Source organism: Dasypus novemcinctus, chromosome 15 (genome assembly GCF_030445035.2).
Source record: "Dasypus novemcinctus isolate mDasNov1 chromosome 15, mDasNov1.1.hap2, whole genome shotgun sequence".
NCBI classification, from domain to species: Eukaryota; Metazoa; Chordata; class Mammalia; order Cingulata; family Dasypodidae; genus Dasypus; species Dasypus novemcinctus.
The window spans coordinates 95,956,620-95,970,462 of record NC_080687.1 but is presented as its reverse complement, the minus strand read 5'-3'; positions in this window follow the sequence as shown (position 1 = coordinate 95,970,462).

The window sequence follows — 13,843 nt, the reverse complement described above, 5'->3', positions numbered from 1 at the left end:
AGAATGTGTCCATTTCATCTCTGTTTTCTAAAGAGTTTCTCATAATATCCTCTTATGATCCTTTTTACTTCTGTGGGGTCAGTTGTAAATTTCCTCTTTCATTTCTGATTGTACTTATTTGCATCTTCTTCCTTTTTTCCTTTTTAATGTAGCTAAGGGTTTGTCAATTTTATTGATCTCAAAGAACCAGCTTTTGGTTTTGTTGTTCTCTATTGTCTTTTGTTCTCAATTTCATTTATTGCTGCTCTAGTCTTTATTATTTCTTTCCTTCTGCTTGCTTTGGGAATGGTTGTTGCTTTTTTTTTAGTTTCTCCAGTTGTTCAGTTACTCTTTGATTTTAGCTCTTTCTTCTTTTCTAATATAGGCATTTAGGGTTGTAAATTTCCATCTTGGAACTACCTTCACTGTATCTCTTAAGTTTCGATGAGTGTGTTCGTGTTTTCATTCATCTCAATGTATTTACTAATTTCCCTTACAATTTCTTCTTTCACCCACTGATTATTTAGGAGTGTGTTCACCCTCCACACGTTTGTAAATTTACCTCTTTCGCATCTATTCCTGATTTCCAGTTTTATTCCATTATGATCTGAGAAGGTGCTATGTATAATTTCAATTTTTTATATTTATGGAGACCTGTATTGTGACCTAAAATGTGTTCTATACTGGAGAAAGATCCAAGAACACTTGAGAATAATGTATGACCCCTGAGTGTGGGTACATTGTTCTGTATGTCTGTTCTGTCTAACTTCTTTATCATATTGTTCAAGTCCTCTGTTTCCTTGTTGATCTTCTGTCTAGTTCTAGCTAATGATGTGACTGGTGTTTGAAGTCTCCAACTCCTATTGTAGAAATGTCTGTTTTTCCCTTCACTTTTGCCAGAGTTTGCCTCATACATTTTGGGATATCCAAAATATATGCACAGTATTTATGACTGTTATTTCTTCCTGGTGATTATCCCTTTTATTAATATATATATAATGTTCTTCTGTACCTCTCATAAATTTTTGCATTTAAAGTCCATTTTGTCTGATCTTAGCATTGCTACACTTTCTTTTTTATTATTATTATTATTATTTTTGTGGAGTATCTTTTTCCAACATTTCACTGACAGTTGGTTTGTATCCCTGGTTTAAGATGAGTCTCTTGTAGTCACCATATGGATGGCTAAGTTTCTTTTACCCATTCTGTCAGCTTATATCTTTTCATTGGGAGTTTATCCATTCATATTCAATCATATTATTGTAAATGCATTATTTGTTTCTACTATTTTATTCTTTGGTTTTCATATGTCATATCTTATTTTTGTCTTTTTATTCTTTTGGTTAACCTTTCTGCTATTCTTTCTTCTATACTCTCCTTCAAGCATCCCTCTCCTTTCTTTTTCTTTCAGTTTGTAAGGCTTAATTTACTATTTCCTGCAAAGGTAGATTCTTCTTTATGAATTCTCTTAGTTTCTGTGTGTGAATATTTTAAACTCCCCTTCATATCTGAAGGACAATTTTACTGGATGAAGAATTCCCCAGCTGGTACTATTTCTCTTTCAGTGTCCTAATTGTATCATTCCATTGCCTCCTTGCCTCCAAGGTTTCTGATGAGAAATCCATGGTAAGCCTTGCTGGGCAGACATCATATGTGATGGTTTCCTTCCCCCTTCCTGCTCTGAGAATTTTCTTTATCTCTGACATTTGACATTCTGGGTAGTATGTGCCTTGCAGTAGTTCTATTCACATTTATTTTGATTGGGGTGTGCTTTGCTTCTTGAATATGTATGTTCATTTGTTTCGTGACCATTGGAAAATTTTTAGCTATTATGTCCTCACATATACTTTCTGCCCCCCTTTCCTTGTATTTTCCTTCTGGAACTCCCATACAGATATGTTGTGTTTCATGCTATCAGGGAACTCCCTGAGCCCCTGCTCAATTATTTTCCATTCTTTTCTCTCTTCTTTTTCAGCACTTCTGTCACCTATATCATATATTCTTTTTTTTTTCATTTCAAGTCTGCAGTTATATGCCTCTAATATGCTGTATTTTTAAATTTTACCTATCTTGTCTTTCATTCTCATGAGTTCTGTTACTTTTCTTTTAAAATTTTCAAATTCTTCTTCATGCCAGCTCAGTGTCTTCTTGATGTCCTTAATCTCTCTAGCCATATTGTCTTTCAACTCATTAATTTGATTTAGGAAATTTGGGTACATCTCATTGTTTACTTTTCTCAAATCTTGAATCTCTCCTGGTGCTTTGATATGTTCCTTTTCTTGGAGCCATTTCTTCCATTGTATTAGTATGGCTTGTAGTGTTTTGATGATGTCTAGGCATCTGATTAGGATGGTGAGATTACTCAGATGCTCTCTTTTCCTCTATCGTTTATAGGGAGTTAGCAGAGGGAGGCAGGGTGTTATGGTTCTATCTGTTCTGTGTCTTTAGGGTTGTCCCTGTTAGTTGCTCAGATCTGGGCACTGGACCCATTAATGCAGACTAGCTCCCCAGGTCCTTGAGTGGGGGAGGATGTAAAGAACAGAAAAAGCCTCTCAATTCTTTACTTTTACTTTTCTCATCTGCAAATCCTTGGTCCATCAGAAGATGGTGCTCTGTAATGGTCCTCTCAGGCCAGTGTGTGACTGGAGTGTGTTTTCTGCAACATGGGCCAGATCAGTTTGATAGATAATTCTGCTTGCAGCTAAGTAGCTAGTAATCCAAACATTCTCAGAGGCAGTTCTCCAACTTTTGCAATTTATAGCCCTAATTGCCTATATTAAAAAAGTGGAAAGAGGTAAAAATGAAATACTTGATTGAACACCTCAGGAAACTAGAAAAAGCACAGCAAACCATTCCCAAATCAAGAGGTAGAAAATAAATAATACAGATGAAATATAAATAAATGAAATGAAGAACAACAATAACAAAAAACAATGTAGGAAATCAACAAAACCAAGAGCTGATACATTGAGAAGATCAATAATATTGATGAACCCCTAGGTAGACTAACGAAGAAGAAAAGAGAATATGCAATAAATAAAAAATCAAAGGGAATGTTATGACTGACTCCACGAAATAAAAAGCATCATAAGACAATATGAGAAACTATATGCCAACACTCTAGACAACCTCGATGAAATGGACAACTTTCTAGAAATGCACAAACTACTTACATTGATGTTACAAGATATGCAAGACATAAACCAATCATATTTAAAGAGACTCAATCAATCATCAACAATCTCCCAGCAAAGAAATTCCAAACAAAAGTGCCTTCAAAGAGAGAGTCTACCAAACATTTCAAAAAAAATTAACACCAATCCTTGTTTCAATGTTTAGAAAAAATTGAAAATAAGGAAAAATTACCCAACATATTTTATGAAGTCAACATAATGTAATACCAAAGCCAGGTAAAGATACTACACTAAAAGAAAATTAGAGAACAATATATCTAATGGACAGAGATGCAAAAATTATCAGCAAAATACTTCCAAATAGAATCCAGAATGATATCCAATTATTTATATATCATGACCAGATAAGATTTATTCTTGGTATGCAAAGGTAGTTCAAAAAAAGAAAATTAATTAACAAAATACTCCACATTAACAAATTGAAGGAAGGAACCACATGATCATCTCAATCAGTGAGAAAACATTAGGCAAAATCTAGCCTCCTTTCTTGATAAAAACATTTCAAAGGTAGATATAGAAGAAAAATTCCTCAATATAATAAAAAGTGTATATGAAAAACCCACAACCAACATCATACTCAATAGGAAAGGTGAAAGTTTTCCCTCTAAGACTAGGGACAAGAGACGGAGGCCCACTGAAACCACTGTTATTCTACATTGTTTTAGAAGTTCTAGCTAGGGTCATTAGAGAGGAAAAAAGGTAATCCAAACAGGAAAAGAAGAGGCAATATTCTCACTATTTGCAGATGACATGAACCTATACTTGGAAAATTCTGAAATGTCTGTGACAAAGCTACTTTAGCTAATAAACAAGTTCAGCAACGTGGCAGGATAGAAGACCAACACACAAAAATCAGAATGTTTCTACACTAGTATTGTACAATCTGAGGAAGAAATCAGGGGGGAAATTCCATTTACCATAGCAACAAAAAGACTCAAATACCTAGGAATCAAATACCAAAGACATACAGGACTTAAATGCAGAAATTTACAAAACAATGTTAAATGGAATCAATGAAGACCAAAACAAATGGAAAGACATTCCACATTCACGGATTAGAAGACAAAATATGAGGGTGTCAATTTGACCCACACTGATTTGTAGATTCAGTGTAATACCAATCAAATTCAAACAGCCTACTTTAACAAAATACACAAGGCAATTACCAAGTTCATTTGGAAGGGAAAGTGCACCTGAAAAGACAAAAGCATTCTAAAAAACAAGAATGATGTGAGAGCAATTTTACTGCCAGACCTTGAAACATAATCCAAAGCTATAGTTGTTGAAACAACATTGTACTGGCAAAAAGACAGACTCATCAATCAGTGGAATAGAATTGACAGTCCCAAAACAAGCCCTCACCTCAATCACAAACTGGTTTTCTGAAAACCTACCAAATGCATGTTAACAGGAGAAAACAGTCTCTTCAACAAACGGTGCTGGGAGAACTGGATATATATAACCAAAAGAATGAAAGAAAATTCATATCTCACTCCCTGTATAAGAATCAATTCAAAATGGATCAAAGACCTAAATGCAAAAGCCAGGACCAAAAAACTATTAGAAGGAAATTTAGAGAAATGACCTTGTGATAGGTGGTAGTTTCTTGGATGTTACACCCAAAGTGTGAGAAAAAGAAAAAATAGATAAATGGGACCTCCTCAAAATTAAACACTCTTGCACATTAAAGGACTTTGTCCAAAGGATGAAAATGTAGCCTAATCAACGGGAGAAAATATATGGCAATCACATACCTGACAAGGGCTAAATATCTGTGATATATAAAGAAATGCTACAGCTCAAAAGAAATAGGCATAAGACTTGAATAGACATTTGCCCAAAGAAATATAAATGGCAAAAAAACATGAAAATATGTCCAGCTTCACTAGTGATTAGGGAAATGTAAGTCACAGCTACAATCAGATATCATTCCACACCTATTAGAATGGACACTAGTAAAAATACAGAGAACTACAAGGGTTGTGGAAGATGTGGAGAGATAGGAACACTTATTCATAGTTGGTGGCATTAAAGAATGGTATAGCCACTCTGGAGGATTGTTTGGCACCTCCTAAAGAAGTTGAATAGCCCAATGGTACCACTACTGGTTATATACCTAGAAAAACTGAGAGCATTGTTAGGAACAGACATCAGCACACTGATGGTCATTGTGGAATTATTCACGTTTGCCAAAGTTGAAACCATCTGGGTTCCATCAACTGAGGAATGGATAAACAAACTGTGGTCTATTATTATGGTGGAATACTTTGCACCTTTAAGAATAAATGAAGTCATAAAATATATGAAAACATGAATGAACCTGGAGGATATTATGTTGAATGAAGCAAGCCAGGCACAAAATGAGAAATTCTGTATGATTGTTCTTCTGTGATCTAAATATATTGTGCAATCCCATAGAGTTAAATCACTTGAATATGGGTCAACAGAAAATATGTTAATCTTTGCAAATGAGGAGAAAAGGTAAAAGCCCAAAATCATGTTAATAACTAACTCTGCTATTAGGTGGGTATGAAATTGCTTTAGATGGAATGTCTAACATCATGTATATTACTAAAAGGAAACTAAATCTGTAACACAGGACTGTATAGCACAAGAAATGCACACGTGAACTACAACAATGGGTTAAATTGCATATATAAGAACATCTTTCTTTGAAAGTGAACAAATGTATGTTAGTACTATGAGATGTTAGTATCAGACCAAAAGAAAAAAAAAAACACGTGAAGTGAAAGAAATCAGATACAAAGTACCACATATTGTATGATTTCATTTATATAAAATGTAGATATAGATCAATTTATAAAGATAAAATTAGAGTAGTGATTATGTAGAGTAGGGGAAGGACTGAAGGGTGGTATGGAATTTTTCTTTTGGAGTAATGTAATTGTCCCAAAATTTTTGGGGTCATGAATGCACAACATTGTGATTATATTAACAGCCACTGATTATACTTTAGGTAGACATTATGGTATGTGAATAAATAAATAATTGTGCAATAAGAGCCAGAAATAACAGCGATGTACAGCAGGGGAATTCACAGAGAGATTGAGAAGTGAAGACTTTTTTTGTTTGTTTATTATTATTATTGAAATAATTTAAATGAAAATGCTCTAATAATGACTGAAGCGATACATGCATAACTAGTTGATTTTACCAAATGTCATTGCTAGTACATTCTGGATAAACTGCTTTATTAATATGGATCAATAAAAATGACATGATTTAAAAACATAAAAGAGGTAAAAATCTTGATTAGATTTACCTTGATTGGTATCCAAGTTAATCAGGATGCATTCTTTGGATTCTATGACTGAAGAGATTGTCACATGCACAGAAGGAGAATTCAGCATTGAAACTGTTTTATTCTAGCAAAAGAAGCTGGGGTCTCAAGTATTAGTGACAGTATCAATAATGAAGACTTGAAATCTTTGATTTATCCAATCTATTTTGGTTCTTTTGAATACTAGGGTAATTTTCACCAGGGTTTCTTTTATTTTTTAGATGAGTTCTTATCAAAATAAAACTGCTTAATCCAACTACAGTTACCTTGGGTAGTCTTCTGAGGACAGGCTAGGTAGCTGTGAGCATATTGCTCCTCATTTGAATGCATAGGTAGAGAAGCGGACTTGGTTCAGTGGATAGGGCATCCGTCTACCACATGGGAGATCTGTGGTTCAAACCCTGGGCCTCCACGACCTGTGTGGAGCTGGCCTACGTAGAGTGCTGATACATGCAAGGAGTGCCGTGCCAGTCAGGGGTGCTCCCCTCGTAGGGGAGCCACATGCACAAGGAGTGTACCCTGTAAGGGGAGCCGCCCAGTGCGAAAGAAAGTGCAGCCTGCCCAGGAATGGCACCACACACACGGAGAGCTGACACAACAAGATGACACAACAAAAATAGGCACAGATTCCCATGTCACTGACAACAACAGAAGTGGACAAAAGAACATGCAGCGAATGAACACAGAGAACAGACAAATGGGGTGGGAGGAAGGGGAGAGAAATAAATTAACAAATAATAATAAATAAAATAAAATGCACAGGTAATAGTCACAGGGAATCTTGTCTCATCTTAGCATGGGGGTTTGATTTTTCTGTGATCCGATCAGTAAGGGAGGCAGACTATACACAACAACTACAGACAGACAGGAACATTAGAGTTTTAATTAAGTCTAGGGGGAGCAAATGTAAGGGCTATCATTAGTGGAGTTCATTGAAAGGATATCTGAGGAATTCTCATTTCAATTAAGACTGAAAGAAAATGAGTATGGGGGAGGCAGTGTTTGTGGAATGGGGTGGAAATTAATGTAAAAAAGTGATTAGTTTAGACAGAATAGCACTGTTTAGTTGTCTTTTGTAGGTTTGAGAAGGCTTGCAAAGTATCAGTCTCTATGCCTGGTGGAGACTTTAACCAAGAGTAAAGGAGGTGTAGTATTTCTATTTCAGAGGAGAGCTTATGCTCTGAGAAGTATTCCATATTAAGTCCATGTAATTAACCAAGTAGCAATGACAGCTCAGAAAAGGATTCCAATGTTTGGTCACTTTCATCTTAGGAATAGCAATGGAAGAAATGAAAAGTAAGTGAATAAATTTGGGAAGATGTAAGGATAGTTTATAAAAAAGGAGAAGAGAGGGTGCTAGGATTTAGTCAAACTGTTGTTTGATTTGTTCTTTGCAGTGACCAATGTAGTTTGAAAACAGTCAGAAGAATAGCATTTCAGAGAGAGCAAGGAAAAAGAAGTTCCAAAACCAGGTCATGGTTTAATTCTTCCGTGGTTCCAAGTAAGGATTTATTTACGGAGAGATCCATGTTGACGTTAGCCAGCTCTCCTTTGAGGAAGCATTGTTGGTCTCTGTGAGTCAAAGGGTGGGTGGGGTGAGGAATTGGTAACTGTGCTGGTAGTTTGATTGTGAAGGCAAGGACAGGAGATCAGGAACTTGGGGAGAAATAGGTTAGGAGGAAGTTTTTGTTTAACAATGGAATAGATGGAATGAGCTTAAATGGTGAGACGGATTGTGAGAAGAGGGAGCAGTTTCTGATTTAGGAGATTCAATTTAAAATCAATTCTATAGTCAGCAAAAAATCAGGAGAGGAAGAGTTCACCAGAGACTTTGGTCTCAGCCACAGGTAACAAGACTTCTCAATTTAATAGAAGAGAAGGTGTAGCCAATGTGAATGGTTGCAAGGAATATTTGAAGATGTTATGCTATGGAAGGGAAATCTGAAAATTGATGATCCATCTACTTCTTAAGAGGATATTCTATACATTAAAAGTGAGGTGTTCTGTTAGAATAAGTGTGATCGAAAGCTATGGAGGAGATTTCATGTATTTATAGAGATCAGAGCAGTAATATAATTGTCAAGACATTTGAGGTGCCAGATATATTTGATAGTCACTAGGAGTAGTGACTTTGGGTTTATACCAGGAACAATATCCTAATCTCATGAGGTGTCAGAGGCAATCATGGAGAAATGCAGGTATTTAGGTCTTGATCACTAGCGGTAGCAGTTAGTATGAGGGACATAAGAAATTAAATGTTGGACTTGTAATGCTGAAATGTGTAACTGGATTAACCTAGACATTCAAGACAGAGGTCAGAGACTGATGTTTGGCAAGAGGCATGAAGGCATGAGGAGATTCCTGTGAACAAGCCCAAAGGGAGGTGGTTGTGACCACAGGGTGTGGCCTCTGACACATGATGGGAGATGGGACAGTCCAGGTAAAGCCTGGGTGTGGTGAATAATGTACCAGGAATTTAAGCTTGGCACACAGGCAAAGCGGCATTCAAATCCCAGCTGTGTGATCTTCTAGGCATGTAATTTGGTCATGTTATTAAAGTTTGCTGAACTTCTAATCATAACCTTTGTGAAACTGTTTGAAAAAATAATCTACAGGATTATTGTGACAATAAAATAAGGAAATCTATGTAAATCTTTCCTTTTTCTAGACTTAAGGTAAAAGTGGGTGCTTACTTTGTTTATGACACATTACCATTTTTGTTCTTTGAATACACTTAATTATTAATGAAGTTTAAGGGCCAAATGTATAGTTTATAAATGATTAATGCTTTTACACTTGTGTATATTTATATACAAATTGAAGGACATTGCAGCAATATCGATAAATACAGGACTGGATTTCAGTAAGCCTTTTCTTAAAAGAGCAGATGGGCAACCAGCTACACCCTTACGCTCATCCATCCTACATTTTCTGAACATTTGCCCTACAAAGATTGTCTCTTGGCACAACATTATAATCTATGTATTCCTGCTAATTTCTAATGAATGGTATTTTCAAGGCTAGACTTGGAGAATGGGTGACATTGATCTCTCCAAATGAATACATTCTTAAACTTATTAACTCCTTCATGAAATAGATTTTAATTTGCATGAATGATATCCAAATGTACAGGTAAAATATCTAAAAGTCAGGCTTGAGGGAGTGATAATTCTTAAAATCCCAAGTGGGATGACCAAAATGATTTAGGGCAAGTGTATATAAAAGAGCAGAAACTGCACAGATCATGAAGTGGGTGGATTCCAGAGGACTGGGAGGGACACGGGTGAAACAATGAAGCCCCAGTGTATGCAACAACACTGATGAATCTTGAGGACATCATGTTGAATGAAATAAGTCAGATGCAAAAGGACAAATCTCTCATGGCCTCACTAATACAAACTAATAAGTAAACTCATGGAGGTAAGATCTAGAGCATAAGTTACCAGGAGATACAATGAGGACAGATAATAGGGAACTGATGCTTAATGTGTGCAGACATTTTAATGAGGTTGACTGTAAAAGTTTTAAAATTGATACATGTGATGGTAGCAAATTATTGTGAGTGCAGTTAACAGTGTTCATATATGGCAGTGATTGTGGCAGAAAGGGGAAGCTTATGGTTGTATATGTCATTAGAAGGAAACTAGAGAATGAAATTGGTACTATATAACATAATGAATCCTGTTGTGGATGATGAATGTAGTTAATAATACAAATATAAGTGCTCTTTCATGAAGTATAATAAATGTATGCTACTTGTGTAAGGTGCTAATAATAGGGTGTTATATGGGAAAATACTAATAATGCAAATTCTTGCACAGTAAACAGTAATACTGTAATATATTCAACAACTGTAACAAATGTACATTAACAATGCTAAAGAGCATTAATAGTGGGAATAAAGAATATGGTAGCTTTCTTTTTGGAGTAATGAAACTATTCTAAATTCATTGTGGTGATGAATGCAAAACTATGTGATTGCGCTGAGAGCCATGGATTGTACATTATGGATGGAGTGTGTGGAGCTCAAAGAATAAAATTTAAAAAAGAAAAAATCTAGCATGAATGTCACTCAATTCCTGGTTTAGGTGTTAATAATTTGGAAGATTTTCTTGAATATTCAAATCCAACACTGGTGCCTACACTGGGATCACAAAAATTTATTTTTCTAACATCAAAGTATGATCTACTCATTCTTTATAACATATTTTTACTGATATCTACTCTCCCAGTCATTGACTCATGTGAAGTAGAAATCATGTATGTCAGTGTCATCTTTTTTAAATTTCAAAATTCTTTTTCTTTATTAAATTGTCTTTTTTAAAAAAAAGATACATAGATTGCAAAAAATGTTACATAAAAAAATAAGAGGTATCATCTTTTATACCAGTTTTGGCAAAAAGAGTAGTTCAAGAATAGTATTGGCTGAATTATAGATACTTTCCTTCAGGCATTTTGTAATATTTAAGAAAGGAGATATCTTTGAGGTAGTACTTCAAGAGATATAAAGAAGTCAGTGTTGGCATAAAGACAGGCAGATTGACAAATGGAACTGAATAAAAATCTCAGAAATAGACCCTCACAGTTATGGTCAAGTGATTTTTTGACAAGGCTGTCAAGTCCTCCCAGGTGGATCAGAACATTCTATTCAACAAATGGTAATGGGAAAATGATAGACATATACAAAAGAAAGAAAGATGACCCCCATCTCACAAATTATACAAAAATTAACTCAAAAGGTATCAAGGGCCTAACTATAAAGCCAATAAACATAAGAATCCTAGAAGATGTTGTAGAGAAACATCTTCAAGATCTTGTGGAGGATGGTGGTTTCTTAATCATTACACATAAAGCACAATCAATGAAGAAAAATATAGATAAATGGGATCTCTCAAAATTAAACACCTCTGTACCTCAAAGGACTTTGTGAAAAGGGTGAAACGGCAGGCAAGTCAATGGGAGAAAATATTTGGCAACCACATATCAAATAAGGATTTAATATCCATGATATATACAGATAATATAGCTAAACAATAAAAAGATTAACTATCAAATTTTAAAAATGGGCAAAAGAGTTGAAAAGACAATTGTCCAAAGAGGAAATAGAAATAGAGAAAAAACTCATGAAATATTGCTCAACATCAGTAGCGATTAGGAAAATTCAAATAAAAACTACAATGATAGGGAAATGTGGGAAAATGTATTAGATTAGGCAGGCAAGACTCAATTTTCTCACAGAAACAATGGAGAAAGAGCCAAAAGCTATCTGAGGGAACGGCTTTGGGGTCAGCAAACCAGTACGGTGTTACACAAGTCCCAGGAGGGTAAGGGAAAGAGAGAGGAAGAACCCAAAACAACAAATGTCAGTTACCAAATCCCTGCAGTGTCTGGGCTGGGTCCCCTCCCAACCCCAAATATATTAAGCTGGGGTAAAACCCCTGGCTCACTGCAGCTGACTGAGATCGGAACGGATTTCTTCCTCCCTTTCAGCTATTTCAAGGCAAAATGGAGGGGGAGATGGGGAGACTTTTCATGAGTAAATTTGGCCAGCAGATCCCAATAAGAATCTCAACTCTGGATGACCAAAACACAGGAAAGCGAAGACTGAAACGCCTCCATGGAAATGTGTGCTCTTGAGCACCATCTGATGATACATCTGAAAATTGTATGGAAAAAACGTTTCTGGTTCTCTCTGTAGCCTATGTATCCTAGCCCCAGGGAGAAAATCTATACCCCATTGGTGAGTTCCTGGTCTGATTTTGACAACCTAAGCTGGGTAATTTTTAAAAAATGGTAGAACACAAATGGAGTTTCCCACTACCACAAATTAGGCAGGAGATTTTCCCATACTCAGAGAAGTCACATATCCAGAATGCAATGGATAGGCCTCACCCTGGGAAAAATCAGCTTCATGTTCTTTCTACCTCTCCTGCTAGGTAAGTATGGGGTAATTTTAAGAACTTAGAATAAGCTGAAACAAATACCAGAGAAGACCTGTGGGAAAAAAAAGGAAGAGAGAATTTGGCCATCAGAGTAAATTCACCAACATATTCAGATGGCTAGACATCAGCAAATAATCACAAGCCATACTAGGAAACAGGAAGAGGTGGCCTAAAGAAATAAACCAAATGACCTGATAATCACACAACTCTCCTAAATCAATTCAAAGAATTTAAAGAAAATATGACTAAAGAAATAAAGGATATTAACAAGATACTGCATGAGTATAAAGAACAATTTGAAAGTCTGCAAAGAAAAGTAACAGACCTGATGGGAATGAAGGACATGATGGATGAGATTAAAAATACATTAGTGATACATATAAGCAGATTTTAATTGCTCTAAGACAGAATTAGGGATTTGAAAAGCACAATATCTGAATTGGAAAAGTCAGGAAAACAGAAAGACAAGAGAATGGAAAAAATGAATCCAGGACTCTGAAAATTGAATGGAAATGGCAAATGTTTATACACACTATCAGTGCTCCAGAAGGAGAAGAGACTAGAAATGGGAGAGAAAGAATATTTGAGGAAATAATGATTGAAAACTTCCCTACCCTTATGAAAGACATAAATATCAATATCCAAGAAGGACAATGCACCCCAAACAGATTAAATTCAAACAGACATATGCTGAGACCCACTACACAGAATGACAAATATCAGAGATAGAGGATTCTGAAAGCATCAAGAGAAAAGCAAAGCAACACATACAAAGGATACTTGATAAGATTAACTGCTGCATCCTCATCAGAAACCATGGAGGAGAGAAGAATTCTATATCTGGCAAAACTGTACTTCAAAAATGAGGGTGAGTTCAATGTTTTCACAGACAAATAAAAATTGATGAACTATGTTACCAAAAGACCAGAATTATAAGAGATACTAGAGGCAGTGCTGCAGCCTGCAAGGAAGAAACAAGGATGAGATTTGGAGAAGAGTAAAGAAATGAAGATTACTAAGAAGGGTAAATTAAAGGGTAAAAAGATAGACAATAGAATGATGTGATGAGAGAAATGAAGGACAAAATAGATGAAGTAAGTAATGTCTTTATATTAATGACATTAAATGTTAATGACTTAAACTCCCCAATCCAAAGACTTAGACTGATAGAATGAATAAAAAGTATGAGCCATCGATATGTTTTCTGCAAAAGACCAACTTCAGATATAAGGTCACAACCAGGGTAAATGTAATAAGTTGGAAAAAGATCATGCAAATAGTAACCAAAACAGACTGGAGTAGTGATATTAGTATTGGACAAACAGATTTCAAGTCAAAACTGATAAAAAAGGATGAAGAAGGCCATTATATATTTTAAAAGAAGCAATTCACCTAGAAGAAATAGCTATAATAAATATTTATGCACC